Genomic DNA, 14,252 nt, shown 5'->3' on the forward strand with positions numbered 1-14,252 from the left:
GCCAGGAGTGGAAGGAGAAATCCCATGATCCTGGAGCCCATGCCACCCAACCCAAGGCAGCCAGTCATCCTATGTAACAGAAGAGTCAGGTTAGGAATCTTGAGTAGGAGTCAGGTTAGAACTGAGCAGCTCTCCCGCCCCTAAACTGTGCCGTGATTAGCTAAAGTCGTGCTCCATGAAGCCCTGGCCAAAGGATCTCTGAGCTGCAGGTGGAAGCCCTGGGGTTGTTCTGGGGCTTCTGCCTTCCTGCTCCCATGATATTCTCATACTTCCTACTGCTCTTTCAAGTCTCACAGGCCATATACCCTTTTGTTATTAACTAGACGAGAAGGAAGAAAAATAGAAAGTTTCAACCCAAGGACTAACATCAAAAAGAAAAATCTTTAGAACATAAAAGTGTATTACTGAAATAGTCCTTACCGGAACTAACTCTAAGAATAACACATAAGCCAGTGACTGGTCTATAGTAAGTACCTTATGTATGTTGTTGCCACTGCTACTACTTCCCCTGCTTCTCATTCTCTAACAATGTCCCTACAAGGTTAGTGCAGCATACTGTTTAAAAGCACAAGCAAAATCTGGACGCAGAGGCTCACACCTGTAATCCCAGCAGTTTGGGAGGCTGAGGAGGGCGGATCACCTGAGGTCAGGTGTTCGAGACCAGCCTGGCCAACATGGCCAAACCCCATCTCTGCTAAAAATACAAAAATTAGCTGGGTGTGGTCGCAGGCACCTGTCATCCCAGCTACTGAGGAGGCTGAGGCAAGAGAATCGCTTGAACCCAGGAGACGGAGGTTGGAGTGAGCTGAGATCGTGCCATTGCACTCCAGCTTGGGCAACAAGAGTGAAACTCCATCCCAAAAATATATATATATAAAATAAATAAAAGTACAAGACATGAAGTCAAAACTACCTGGGTTAATATCCCAGCAATTCTGTTTCTTAGCTCTGTGACATTGGGCCAGTCATTCATCCTTCTGTGTCTTTGTTTGCTCATCGTAAAACAGGTATAATAATTCTAACTTATCGACAAGCTTGTGGTGAAAATTAAGTGAATTAAGCCACATAAAGTGCATTGAACTGGGCCAGGTGCGGTGGCTCATGCTTGTAATCCCAGCACTTTGGGAGGCCAAGGCAGGCGGATCATGGGGTCTAGAGATTGAGACCATCCTGGCCAACATGGTGAAACACCATCTCTACTAAAAATAGAAAAATCAGCTGGGCGTGGTGGTGTGCGCCTGTAGTCCCAGCTACTCGAGTGGCTGAGGCAGGAGAATCACTTGAATCTGGGAGACGGAGGTTGCAGTGAGCCGAGATTGAACCACTGCACTCCATCCCGGCAACAGAGCGAGACTGTCTCAGAAAAAAAAAAAAAAAAGGTGCATTGAACTGTGCTTTGCACACAGTGAGGATGCAACAACCTAGGAGTTAGGCCACAGGAGATGTGGCTGCAGCATGCTCGGAAAGTGGGCAGGATGATGTACAAAAAGAAGATGTAGAGTCTTTGAGCTTCAAGGAAGGCCCAAAGCAGTACTAGGTACAGTGCGTTCTTCCACCAACCTTCTGCCAACACAACACCTCCAGCCAGCTGGTTCACCGTAGCAGTAGCTTTCCTCAAACATGCCTAGTCACGTGAGACTTTGAAGGCATAACAGACGTTCTGTCCACCTGGCTCTTGGACTGCCTGGGTATTTCACCACGGCAGGCCCCCTGTTAATAACTGAGGAGCTGATGAATTGCTTTAATCACTTTAGACTCACAGACTCATTGAGCACAGGCGGTCAAGTGACTCCCATCCCATCCCTAAACAGACACGTGGTCTTCGATCGGTCATCATCACCATCACCCAACATAAGCTTATTCTAGCCTCTAGCCATTCTCTAACCTTATTCCAGACCTTTGCTTCTGCTTGTGCCTCTGCCTGGTTGTCATTTCTCTAACTTTCTCCAAGTCAGAATTCCTACTAAACACTGAAATCCCATTTCAAACATCATCTTTTCTGTGAACTCTCCCCAGCTCCCCCTAGGGTTTCTCATAGTGCGTTCGACCAATCACCTACACAGAATTATTTCTGGTGTTTGCTAATCACAGGTCTCCTACTTGAGGGATCAGGGTCTAGCCACTTGCATTTTTAACAACTTTCCCAGATGATTCTTTTTTTTTTTTTTTTTTTTTTTTTTTTAATTGAGACGGAGTTTTGCTCTTGTTGCCCAGGCTAGAGTGCAATGGCATGAAAATACCAACAATGGCAACTACTGATTTCAATGCAGAGCAACTGGAACTTTCATACGTTGCTGATGGAAATGCAAAATGACATGGCCACTCTAGAAATTAGTTTGGAAGTTTCTTATAAAGTTAAATGTAACCTCTGCCTCACTGAAACCTCTGCCTCCAAGGTTCAAGCGATTCTCCTGCCTCCACCTCCTGAGTAGCTGGGATTACAGGCATGCGCCACCACACCCGGCTAATTTTTGTACTTTTAGTAGAGACAGGGTTTCTCCATGTTGGTCAGGCTGGTCTTGAACTCCCGACCTCAGGTGATCCACCTGCCTTGGCCTCCTAAAGTGCTGGGATTACAGGCATAAGCCACCGCGCCCAGACCCAGATGATTCTTAAACACATTACAGTTTGAGAGCGGCTGTCCAGACATCTAGCCTTGCAAACCTGACACTTAGTAATTTCGCCCTCACCTCTGCTCCCCTGATACTTTGCACATGACCTCTGACAGCACACCTGGCTGTGTTCCAGGTGAACTGTTTACAGTAAATCTCCTCTCTCCAGACTGGGAGCCATTTGAGGATAGAAACCTTGCCTGATTTATATTTAAATTCTCAACATCTCCAGGTGTGTTACTATTCTTGCCTTCTATTTTCCCTCATATTCCACATCTCATTCATCAACCAGGTCAGGTGGTTCTACTTTCAAAAAAAAAATTTTTCTTAACCACTTCTCACTTCTTTCACCCCAAGGACCTTAGTCCAGCCCATCATCATCGCTCCCCCATGAACTACCACAACGACCCACTCACTGATCCTATAGCTCCCACCTTTCCCCCACTACGGCTCTCTTAACACACAGCATTCAGAATGATTCTTTAAAAACATGTCAAATATTTGTAAGTCACACATCCAAGAAAGTACTGGTATATATCGAATACTAAAAACTCAACAATAAAAAAGTAATTTAAAAACAAACAAACAAAAAACATGTAATAGACCTGAACAGACACTTTGTCAAAGAGAATATAGGCATGGTAAATACACACTTGTAAAGATATTCAACATAATTAGCAAGTTAGGGAAATGCAAATTAAACTATTGAGATACTACTAAACTATAAAGATGGCTAAAATAAAAAATACCAACAATGCCAACTACTGATTCCAATGCAGAGCAACTGGAACTTTCATATGTTGCCGATGGAAATGAAAAATGACATGGCTACTCTAGAAATTAGTTTGGAAATTTCCTATGAAGTTAAATGTAAACTTAGCATATGTCCTAGCAATCCAACTCTTGGGTATCTACCTTAGAGAAGCAAAAACTCACATCCACACAAAAACTTAAATACAAGTGTTTATAGCAGCTTTATTCATAATCCTTAAAAACTAGAAACAACCTGACTGGGTGCGATGACTCACACCTGTAATCCCAGCACTTTGGGAGGCTGAGGAGGGCGGATCACCTGAGGTCAGGAATTCGAGACCAACCTGACCAGTATGATGAAACCTCGTCTCTACTAAAAATCCAAAAATCAGCTGAATGTGGTGGCATGCACCTGTAATCCCAGTTACTTAGGAGACTGAGACAGGAGAAACACTTGAACCCAGCAGACAGAGGCTGTGGTGAGCCGAGATCGCGCCACTACACTGCAGCCTGGGCAAAAAGAGTAAAACTTCATCTCAAAAAAAAAAAAAAAAAAAAAAAAAAGTAAGACCGGGCGCCATGGCTCACGCCTGTAATCCTAGCACTTTGGAAGGCCAAAGTGGGCGGATCATGAGGTCAGCAGATCGAGACCATCCTGGTTAACATGGTGAAACCCTGTCTCTACTAAAAATACAAAAAAAAAAAAAAAAAAAAAAAATTAGCCCGGCATGTTAGTGGGCGCCTGTACTCCCAGCTACTAGGGAGGCTGAGGCAGGAGAATGGCATGAACCCGGGAGGCAGAGCTTGAGGTGAGCCAACATCGCGCCACTACACTCCAGCATGGGCGAGAGAGTGAGACTGTTTCAAAAAAACAAACAAACCAAACAAACAAAAACTAGAAACAACCCAAGTGTCCATAATCCCTTGAAACAATCCAAGCAATAGACGGACAATCCATGGTACATCTCTACAGTGGAATACTAGCCAGCAAGAAAAGTGAATGACACACAGCAACACGGATGAATCTTGAAGACATTATGCTGAGGGACAGAGGCCAGTCTCTGAAAGTTACATACCGTGTGATTCAATTTATATGACATTCTTCATTCTTTTTTTCTGTTTTTAGAGACAGGGTTTCACTCTGTGGCCCATGTTGGAGTGCAGTGGTGCAATTGTAGCTCACTGCAGCCTCAACCTCCTGGCCTCAAGCAATCCTCCCACCTCAGCCTCCAAAGTCCTGGAATTACAGGCATGAGCCACCACATCCAGCCTAGATGGCATTTGTGAAAAGACAAACTATAGTGATAGAGAGCAGAGTTATCATTGCCAAATGTTGGAGATGGAGAGCTTGTGACTAAAAGCACAGCTGGAGGGAGTATTTTGGATGGTGGAACTGTTCTGTGTCTTCATTGTGGTGGTGGTGGTTGGATACACGTGTTAAAAGTCATAGAGCGATACACCAAAACAAGGTCAATTTTACCATATGACAATTTAAAAGATAAAATCAATTAAAAGCACAATTCAAACTATGTAACCTCCTTGCTCAAGACCTCCAACATAGAATAAAATCCACACTCCTAGGCTGGGCGCAGTGGCTTATGCCTGTAATCCCAGCACTTTGGGAGGCCGACGCTGGCGGATCACGAGGTCAGGAGTTCAAGACCAGCCTAGCCAACATGATAAAACGCTGTCTCTACCAAAAATACAAAAAATTAGCTGGGCATGGTAGAATCTAACACTTTGGGAGGCTGAGGCGGGTGGATCACGATGTCAGGAGTTCGAGACCAGTCTGGCCAACATGGCAAAACCCTGTCTCTACTAAAAATACAAAAAATTAGCCTGGCGTGGTGGCAGGCGCCTGTAATCACAGCTACTCACTCGGGAGGCTAAGGCAGGAGAATAGCTTGAACCCGGGAGGCGGAGGTTACAGTGAGCCGAGACCACGCCACTGCACTCCAGCCTGGGCAACAGAGCAAGTCTCTGTCAAGGAAAAAAAAAAAAAAAACCAACACAGAGAGGACTCAGGTCTGTGTTGCCTTCAACTCCATTCTTTTTCCACTTTGGACTTTAGAGCAATATTCAGGGGTATAAGAATGAATAGTGTCAGGAGGAGGCAGGCAGAACATCCCAACCTCAAGTAGAAAACACTAGCCAACACCTGGACACTAGTGGCCAGTTTCTTCTCTAAGATGTTTCAAAGACCAGCATGGACTGGGTGCGGTGGCTCATGCCTGTAATCCGAGCACTTTGAGAGGCCGATCCGGGTGGATCATGAGGTCAGGAGTTCGAGACCACCCTGGCTAACATGGTGAAACCCTATCTCTATTAAAAATACAAAAAATTACCCAGGCATGGTGGCGGGCGCCTGTAGTCCCAGCTACTCAGGAGGCTGAGGCAGGAGAATGGCGTGAACCTGGGAGGCAGAGCTTGCAGTGAGCCAAGATCGTGCCACTACACTCCAGCCTGGGCGACAGAGTGAGACTCTGTCTCAAAAAAATTTAAAAATAAAAAATTTTTTAAAAAGACCAGCATGGACCAGTCTGCCGAAGCAAGATGCTGATTACCTACTTTTATTGAACACCTACCATGTAGCAACAGTTCTTGGCTGGAGGTTTCCACATATATTATCTCATTTAATTTTCATTATCATTAAAAAAAAAAACTATTAACATGTGATATAGTTTGGATGTTTGCCTTCTCCAAATAGCATTAGGATATGGCAACACTGCATCTTATTCATTCTTTAGGTTCTAAACCCATAGTATGGTGTGAAAATCGTGTGGAGCCAAAAATACCCTCAAAAATATTTTTGAAATGTGATTGCCAGTACGGGAGGTGGGGTCTGGTGGGAGGTGTTTTGGTGATGGGGTGGATCCCTCATGAATGGCTTGGTGTCCTCCCCTTGGTGATGAGTCAGTTCTTGCCCTATTAGTTCACACAAGAGCTGGTTGTTAATAGGAGCCTGACACGTCCCCCTCTCTCTGTTGCTCTCTCACCATGTGACATGCCTGTTACCCCTTCACCTTCTGCCATGAGTTAAAGCTTCCTGAGGTCTCACCAGAAGCTGAGCAGATGCTGGTGCCATGCTTGTACAGCCTGTAGAACCTTTAGCCAAATAAACCTCTTTTCTTTATAAATTACCCAGTCTCGGGCATTCCTTTATAGCAATGCAAAATGGACTGAAACAACATGTCTGAAGGTATTAGAGGTTGTTTATCCAAACTGAATGACAGAAACCTTGCAAGCAAGTAGGCACTCCTAAGAACCCCATGCCCTAGAGATTTGACAGTTACCTTAAAAACACAGCAGCATGAAAATGCAGACAACTTCTTTTTTGACCTTCTTTTTCTAGTTATTTTGCTGTAGGCCAGAGTTTTGCACACTGGGTAGCACAGGGAATTACTATGCAGGGTTTCATACACAAAAACCATGTATAATGCAACTTTCTGGCAATTAAAAATATTTTTAGGGTATTTTTGGCTACACATGATTTTCACACCATACAATGGGTTCAGGGCCTAAAGAATAAGTAAGACACAATGTTGCTGTACCCTCAGCTTCCTCTAATATACTCCCGCTTGATAGATAATCAAGAAATGTTAGATCTAAAAAGGAAGTTACAGATTGCCAAGTTCCACTCCTTGCCAGGGCTTCAGTGATGACAGGGCCTTGGAAGGTGGGCTCCCCCTGCTGGACAGCTCCACCACCAGCACTTTCTTCCTCTATCTGCTCTCTGCTCCTCTCCAAATTCCACTGCTGCAGCTAGCTTTGCCCTCTAGCCCTGCAGAATAATTATAACTTCTCTTTCCTACGATAATAATTTGAGTTTCTGAAGCCTGTTATTTGGGTGATACTTTTTTAATGCTATAGTGATCATGAAAAGGGTCAAGTATCTGCATTGTGCTTTTTAATAACTACTGGATGGTTTTTATTCTCATCCAAGCTATTGACACCCGCCTCCCCATTAGGCAGCTCCACCAATTAATTAAATTCAGTATTTTGGGAGCTGTGCTCTGGAAGCGTGCCTCTTAGTCAGGAAGACAAAGAACAAAAACCACACATCATGTGGCAAGTGCTCTTATAGTGGCACAAATTGGGTGCCAGCCTCACGCAGGAGGAAAGGGTCAGGGTTTCGGCCCATCCATCGGGAGGGACTGCTAACCTGTGAGCTAGAAGCCCCCAGGAAACACAGCCTGAGCCTGCTCAAGGAAAGTGACCGGGTCTCATACTCAGCTTGCCTGTCGCCCTCTGTGTCTCAGACACCAGCCACACAGCCAAGCAGAGGAGGTGTTCCATAAGCCTACTCCAATCTTTTCGCACTGGAAAGGGGCCTGGAGGTGAGAATAACTAAATGCAACTCACTCGCCCCATGTGTCTCAAAAAAATGAGTGCTGTTTTTTTTTTCTTTAAAAAAAAGTAGGCCGGGCGCGGTGGCTCAAGCCTGTAATCCCAGCACTTTGGGAGGCCGAGACGGGCGGATCACGAGGTCAGGAGATCGAGACCATTCTGGCTAACACAGTGAAACCCTGTCTCTACTAAAAAATACAAAAAACTAGCCGGGCGCGGTGGCGGACGCCTGTAGTCCCAGCTACTTGGGAGGCTGAGGCAGGAGAATGGCGTAAACCCCGGAGGCGGAGCTTGCAGTGAGCGAGATCCAGCCACTGCACTCCAGCCTGGGCGACAGAGCGAGACTCCATCTCAAAAAAAAAAAAAAAAAAAAAAAAGTTATAAAAATACAACTCCAAACACTTAAGACAGGGAGTCTTTGTGTTCATTTCTTCCCATCTGTCAACTCATCAAGTGACGTGAAACAAATCCCCTAACTTCTGTGGACCTCCATTTTCTCAGCTACAAATTGAGGGGTTTGGCCAGGCACGGTGGCTCACGTCTATAACCCCAGCACTTTGGGAGCCTGAGGCAGGTGGATCACTTGAGGTCAGCAGTTCAAGACCAGCCTGGCCAACATAGTGAAACCCCATCTCTACTAAAAATACAAAAAATTAGCCGGGTGTGGTGGCGCATGTCTGTAATCCCAGCTATTCAGGAGGCTGAGACATGAGAATCTCTTAAGCCTGGGAGGTGGAGGTTGCAGTGAGCCGAGATCATGCCACTGCACTCCAGCCTGGGTGACAGAGCGAGACTGTCTCAAAAACAAAACAAAACAAAACAAAGCAAAACAAATTGAGGGGCTTGATCCAAAGAACTGTAAGGTCCTTTTCAGACCCAGGGTCCTCCAATCTTTTGTGGTCCCAGACAGTGAGTGGATAAGCTACAGTGACCTGGCTGAGCTAGTTTATCTCAAAACCAGCACATGACTTCTAGTACAGAGAACAGCATGCAAGGAAACAAAGGCAGACAAAAGATTCCTGCTCCATCCCCACCACTATCCTGCCATGGATCCCTCCCTCAGTACATCTACCTGCACAGGTCTAAATACCAGCTCTGCCACTGAGCAAGTGGATCATCTTGGACAAGTCACTCAACCTCCTTTAGCCTTGATTTTCACATCTGTAGAATGGGGTTAATTTTACCCACTCCCAGTGCAGTTGGGATGGTGAAATAAGTTAAAACCCGTGTAAAGCACCCAGTACCTAGAAGACATATGCTGTGTATCCCTTTATTCAAACATTCTTGACCCATTGGGCCCACTTCAACATATTCAAATTCCAAAGGCTTATAGCAATCTGAAGCCCAGATGGCCAGACCTAGAAGAGCTGCAGAAATTAGCAAGCCCAACTCCTCTCTACCTCTGCCATTTACAAGTGAGGGAGCTGAGGCTCAGAAAGGTTTGGTGACTTGCTCAAGGACCTACATCAGCAAAGCCTGGCCTAGAACACAGGGTGGCAAACACCAAGGACCACACAACACACAAAGATAACCCTATCTAGGCTCCATTCTCCAAAACTGAGAACCCCTCACTTATAATCCAATTCGGAAAAAATAAAAATAGAAGGATTTTCTATTTCTGTATATTTTTGGAGGACCACCAGAGATAGCCAGCATCGCAGTGTGTCTATCAAAAGCAAGGATTTCTTGAATTACTTATGAAATGAAGGTCAGTGTTTCTTGCTAGCAGTTTTCCCCAGCTGCTCTGCTCCCCTCTCCCTTCCCCATATCTACTCATTTCAATTTACATCTTGAGACACACGCGCCTACCTTGGGACCTTTTCAGGACAAGGTGAGAAGTTTTAGGCAGAGGCAATAATCCATGTCCCATTTAACACAAACAAACAAACAAAAATCACAATTACGCTATCCATAATACAAAAAGAATTCCTCTCCCCAACCCTAAGAGCCCCAGCCGGGGACACCTAGAAAAGTGCCCAAATATATTAAGGCACACCAACAACTCAAGGGTCAGGGACCCAAAGGTTCCCCTCAAATGACATGATCAAAATCTGTGAGACCATTCAGGAGTTTCTGGAGAAACCTCAGCCCAGATTCTGCAAGGGCCACTGGAATGAGTTGGAGTGCTTTAGGGGGAGCTCAGACAATATAACGAGGAACCAGATTAGAACTGGTTTCAGAGATATAGAGATAACGTGACCAGCTCCCCTCCTGCCCAGATTCCTGAAAGAAAGCATGTATCTTCAGGGAGTATCTGACAGAAAGCTAAAGCTACACCAAGAACATGCTTCCTTATAGCTCCTGGTGAGCACACTCCCTAGACAGTGTCTGCTAAAACTTGGAATAGGAGGGCCCTAATCCAAGCCTTACATCATGCACTTTAGCAAACAGACCTGGAGTGGGAGACCACCCTGCCCAAGCTTATATCACTAGCCAGTGGCAGCCACTGGCTTGAGCTTGCACCTGACCTTCAGTCTAGAGCTAGTCCTCCCCGCACCGCACGGCTCCTTCCCACCCGGCCCACTCCCTCTTCCAAAACCTTGGGCTCACCTCCTGGTTCTAAGGATTCTGCCAGGTTGAACAACACTCAGAAGCAGGTGGCAGTTTAGCAATTCATTCAGAGGGACCTGGGGCTGTGCCCATCCCCGGTGGCAAGGAGAGACTGCAGTAAGAGACTGCAGCATGGAACTTTGAAAGGGCTCTCTTCTCTAAAGAATCCTTCTCCTCCTCTTCCTTCTCCTCCTCCTCCTCCTTCTCCTCCTCCGTAGTACTACGGACACATGTGCTCTGCTTGGGAGGAGGTAAGGAGGACAGTGTGGATGTGTAAGGAGAGTGTGGATGTTTATTGGAAGGAGAAGGGCAACAATCTGCAGGGCCCTGCTGTATACTCACACCTAGCAGAAGAGGAATGAAAAAGAGAGAGAGAGCTCTAACTGCTTCCACAAAATTATTAACCCTTGTGCTCCAGCTCTGCTCCTCGAACAGCTGAAGCAAGAGAAACAATACACTTAACCAATGGAGCACCAGCCAAAGACATTACATCATCGGTCAGCACCGTCATTGGCTAATAATTCCTAGAAGGCAAAATTTTGCTTCTAGGTGCTTAACCCTTTCATGCTCATCAGAGCAAAGAGGATTTGATCTAAATCAACACTTCCTGAACTTGCTTTTATCAGAATCATCCAGGGTGCTTTTTAAACATACAGATCATCATTTTTTCATTTCAAGCCATCTAAATCAGAACCAACAAAGAGAGCATGGATAACTGTATTTTAAATAGTGTACAGAGCGTGGCAACCACTGATCAACTCAGAAAGTCTTCCTCTCCAAACAAGATAACATTTTTCTGAGCATTTTTCACGTGTCCAGCACTTTGCTACATCATCTCATTTATTTCCTGCACTGAACAATGGCTCCATATCCCAAGTATACAAAGCCAGGTTAAGAGCGGATAAGTCGCCAGGCGCGGTGGCTCACGCTTATAATCCCAGCACTTTGGGAGGCCGAGGCAGGCGGATCACCTGAGGTCGGGAGTTCGAGACCAGCCTGACCAACATGGAGAAACCCTATCTCTACTAAAAATATTAAAAAATTAGCCAGGCATGGTGGCGCACGCCTGTAATCTCAGCTACTCCGGAGGCTGAGGTAGGAGAATCGCTTGAACCTGGGAGCTGGAAGTTGCGGTGAGCCAAGATCACGACATTGTACTCCAGCTTGGGCAACAAAAGCGAAACTCCATCTAAAAAAAAAAGAGAGAGAGAGAGAGGATAAGTACTCCTGTAATCCCAGCACTTTGGGAGGCCAAGGTGGGCGGATCACCTGAGATCAGGAGTTCAAGACCAGCCTGACCAACATGGTGAAACCCCATCTCCACTGAAAATACAAAAATTAGCCGGGCGTGGTGGCGGGTGCCTGTAATCCCAGCTACTCCAGAGGCTGAGGCAGGAAAATCACTTGAACCCAGGAGGCAGAGGTTGCAGTGAGCCAAGATCACGCCACTGCACTCCAGCCTGGGGTTGACAGAGCGAGACTCTGTTTCAAAAAAAAAAAAAAGAGAGAGAGAGAGAGGATAAGTCACTTGAGCAAGAGATGGAGCCTCGCTTTGAAAGATGGGCTGTTTGGACCTGACCCTGCTACCCTTTTGAAGCTCCCGCTCGAAGTCAAACCAAGCCATTTATTTACTTATTGCCTCTAGAGTTACAGAAAATATACACTCTTGAGTTGGAAAATGCCAGGAGCCTGGGAGGAATGGGGAAATGAAGACAATGGTGGATTATTCTCTTTCTTGGGCTCATTCCCTCTGCTTCTGTTGCAAATTCAGCTTAACCATCACTGTCTCTTGGAAGCCTTCCCCAACCACCCGCCAACCACCAAACCAGGGATAGATGCCCCTGCTCTGTGCTCTTAAGGTCTCCTGGAGTCGTGGGCTGCAGTTACTTGTTTACTGAATAAACCCCATGAGATTAGAGCTATGTCTACTTTCTCCACTAACATATACCTGGACAGCGCCTGCCACGTGCGAATACTCAATCATGACTGAAAGAAGGGAAAGTGTTTGCCAAAGTTCTAAACGGCATCACACTGAGATGGGAAAGACAAAGGATTGGAAGTCTGGAGACTCACAGCAACAAACTGATTCTGGGCAAGTTCGTTTGGACAGGGGAGAGGGGGTTGGTGTCCTTATCTAAAAATGAGGAGAATAGCACTCTCCTATGAATAGTTATAAAGATCAAATTAAAGAATGATCCAGGCTCTGATTTTCTCCTTCTCTCTCTCTCTCTCACACGCTCAAACTCTTCCATTTTATTGGCTGACATCTAAGTGCTGACAATTGCCATATTTATATCTCCAGCCCAGACTCCCCTCCTAGACTCCAGACTCACAGCCAAAGCCCGTCTCTATGTGGATGTTTTACGGGCATCTCCAAGAGAGTATTTGAATTGTATCCCCTAAGCACAACCTGCTCCTCACCTAGTCTCTGTTATGTGAATAATCCTCCCATCCACCCAACCGGTTTTTGTTTTTTTTTAACTAGGTGAAATTTACATAACTCAAAGCTAGCCATTTTAAACTAACAATGTGTGGCATTTACTATCCTCATGATGATGTGCAAACTGTCACCTCTATCTAGGTCCAAAATATTTTCATTACTCCAAAAGGAAACCACTGAGCCATTAAGCAGTCAAGCCCCAGTCCCACTTCCCCCTCAGACCAGCACAATCACCAATCTGTTCTCTGTCTCTATGGATTTACCTCTTGTGGATGCTTCACATAAAGGGAATCATACAATATATAACCTTTGGTGTCTGGCTTTTAAAACATGCTTTCACATAGTATTTTTAAGGTTCACCCACATTGCAGCACATATTAGTACTTCACTCCTTGTTATGACTGAGTAACGTTCTATTATATGTTACACTACATTTTATTTATTCAGTCACTTACTGATGGAGCTGCCAGACTTTCAGTAGCCAACGAATCTTAAACCATAAGGCTGGCCATCACCCTTCATCCCCTCCCCCTTCCCATATTCCCTGCATTTAAAGTATCAGCAAATCCTATCCATTTTGCTTCCTAAATAGAGCTCAAATCCTTTTACTTTTCTCCAACACTATTGCTGTCCTTTAGCCCAGACACCAATATATCTCTCACTGAGCTTCCAACTGTGACAAGATCTCATTCTTTCTTCTCTCTATTCCACTTCTCACCTGGTAGCTGAGATGGGCTCATTTCAAAACATAAACCAGATCATCCATTCATTTAGGCAATATTTACTAAGCACCTTTCTTCAAGGAGTTTGCCTCCCAGAGGCATAACAGACAACACACAAATATACACTATTATATCAGGTTTAAAATCCTTCAATGATTCATTGCACTTCAGATAAAAATCTAAGCTCAGCATGGCCTCCAAGACTTCATCGCCTTCTAACTCATCTCAGGCCACTCCACACAGTCTGCCCACTATGTGCTCCAACCACAGTGGGCTCCATTCCTCCACCTCATGGTCTTTGAATTTAAGCTGTTCTCTCTGCCTCTTGATCTTGGCATTGCTGGATCTTTCTCGTCCCCCACATCTCAGTGTAAATATCACTCCTTTGGGAGACCTTCCCTGACTACCCTGTTAAGCACATCCACCCTTCATTCATGTCACTCATTTAAGAAATACGTGCTAAACCCTGTGGTAGGCTCCTGGGATGAAGCAACATATGATCCCCTGGAGTCTGCAGTCTAAAGGGGAGGACCAACAATAGGAAAGTAAGTGAAATAGATAAATGACTGTTACGAAGGGAGAATAAAAAGGAGGGAGTACAGAAGGCCTTTCCGAGAAGGTTATATTGAAGCTGAAAGACAAGGAGTCAATTGGACAAAGAGCCTGTTATTCTCTATCACATCCTGGCTATGCAGTGCAATGTTCCATCCCTCAACGCTTGCTTTTGATGAATCCAAGTATTTAATGTCCATCTCCTCTAACAGACTGAGCTTTCTCCCCAGCACCTACGACAGCACCTGCCCCTCAAGAGGCACTCAACACACATTG

The 14,252-nt window shown here is 45.3% G+C and overlaps 1 protein-coding gene across 4 annotated transcripts in view; it reads right to left on the reverse strand.

Moving 5' to 3' along the window:
* The window catches only part of LOC105493997 (synapsin III), a 550,021-nt gene that overhangs the window by 533,297 nt on the left and 2,472 nt on the right, over window positions 1-14,252 (reverse strand). The window contains exon 1 of one of the 4 annotated variants that reach the window (XM_011762041.3): window positions 10,263-10,819. The exons of the other annotated variants lie outside the window; for them this stretch is intronic. The gene's annotated coding sequence lies outside the window, so the exon portion shown is untranslated. Of the gene's footprint in view, window positions 1-10,262; window positions 10,820-14,252 lie in introns of those variants that run through there. 4 annotated transcript variants of the gene reach the window in all.

This window comes from Macaca nemestrina, chromosome 15, assembly GCF_043159975.1.
Source record: "Macaca nemestrina isolate mMacNem1 chromosome 15, mMacNem.hap1, whole genome shotgun sequence".
NCBI lineage: Eukaryota > Metazoa > Chordata > Mammalia > Primates > Cercopithecidae > Macaca > Macaca nemestrina.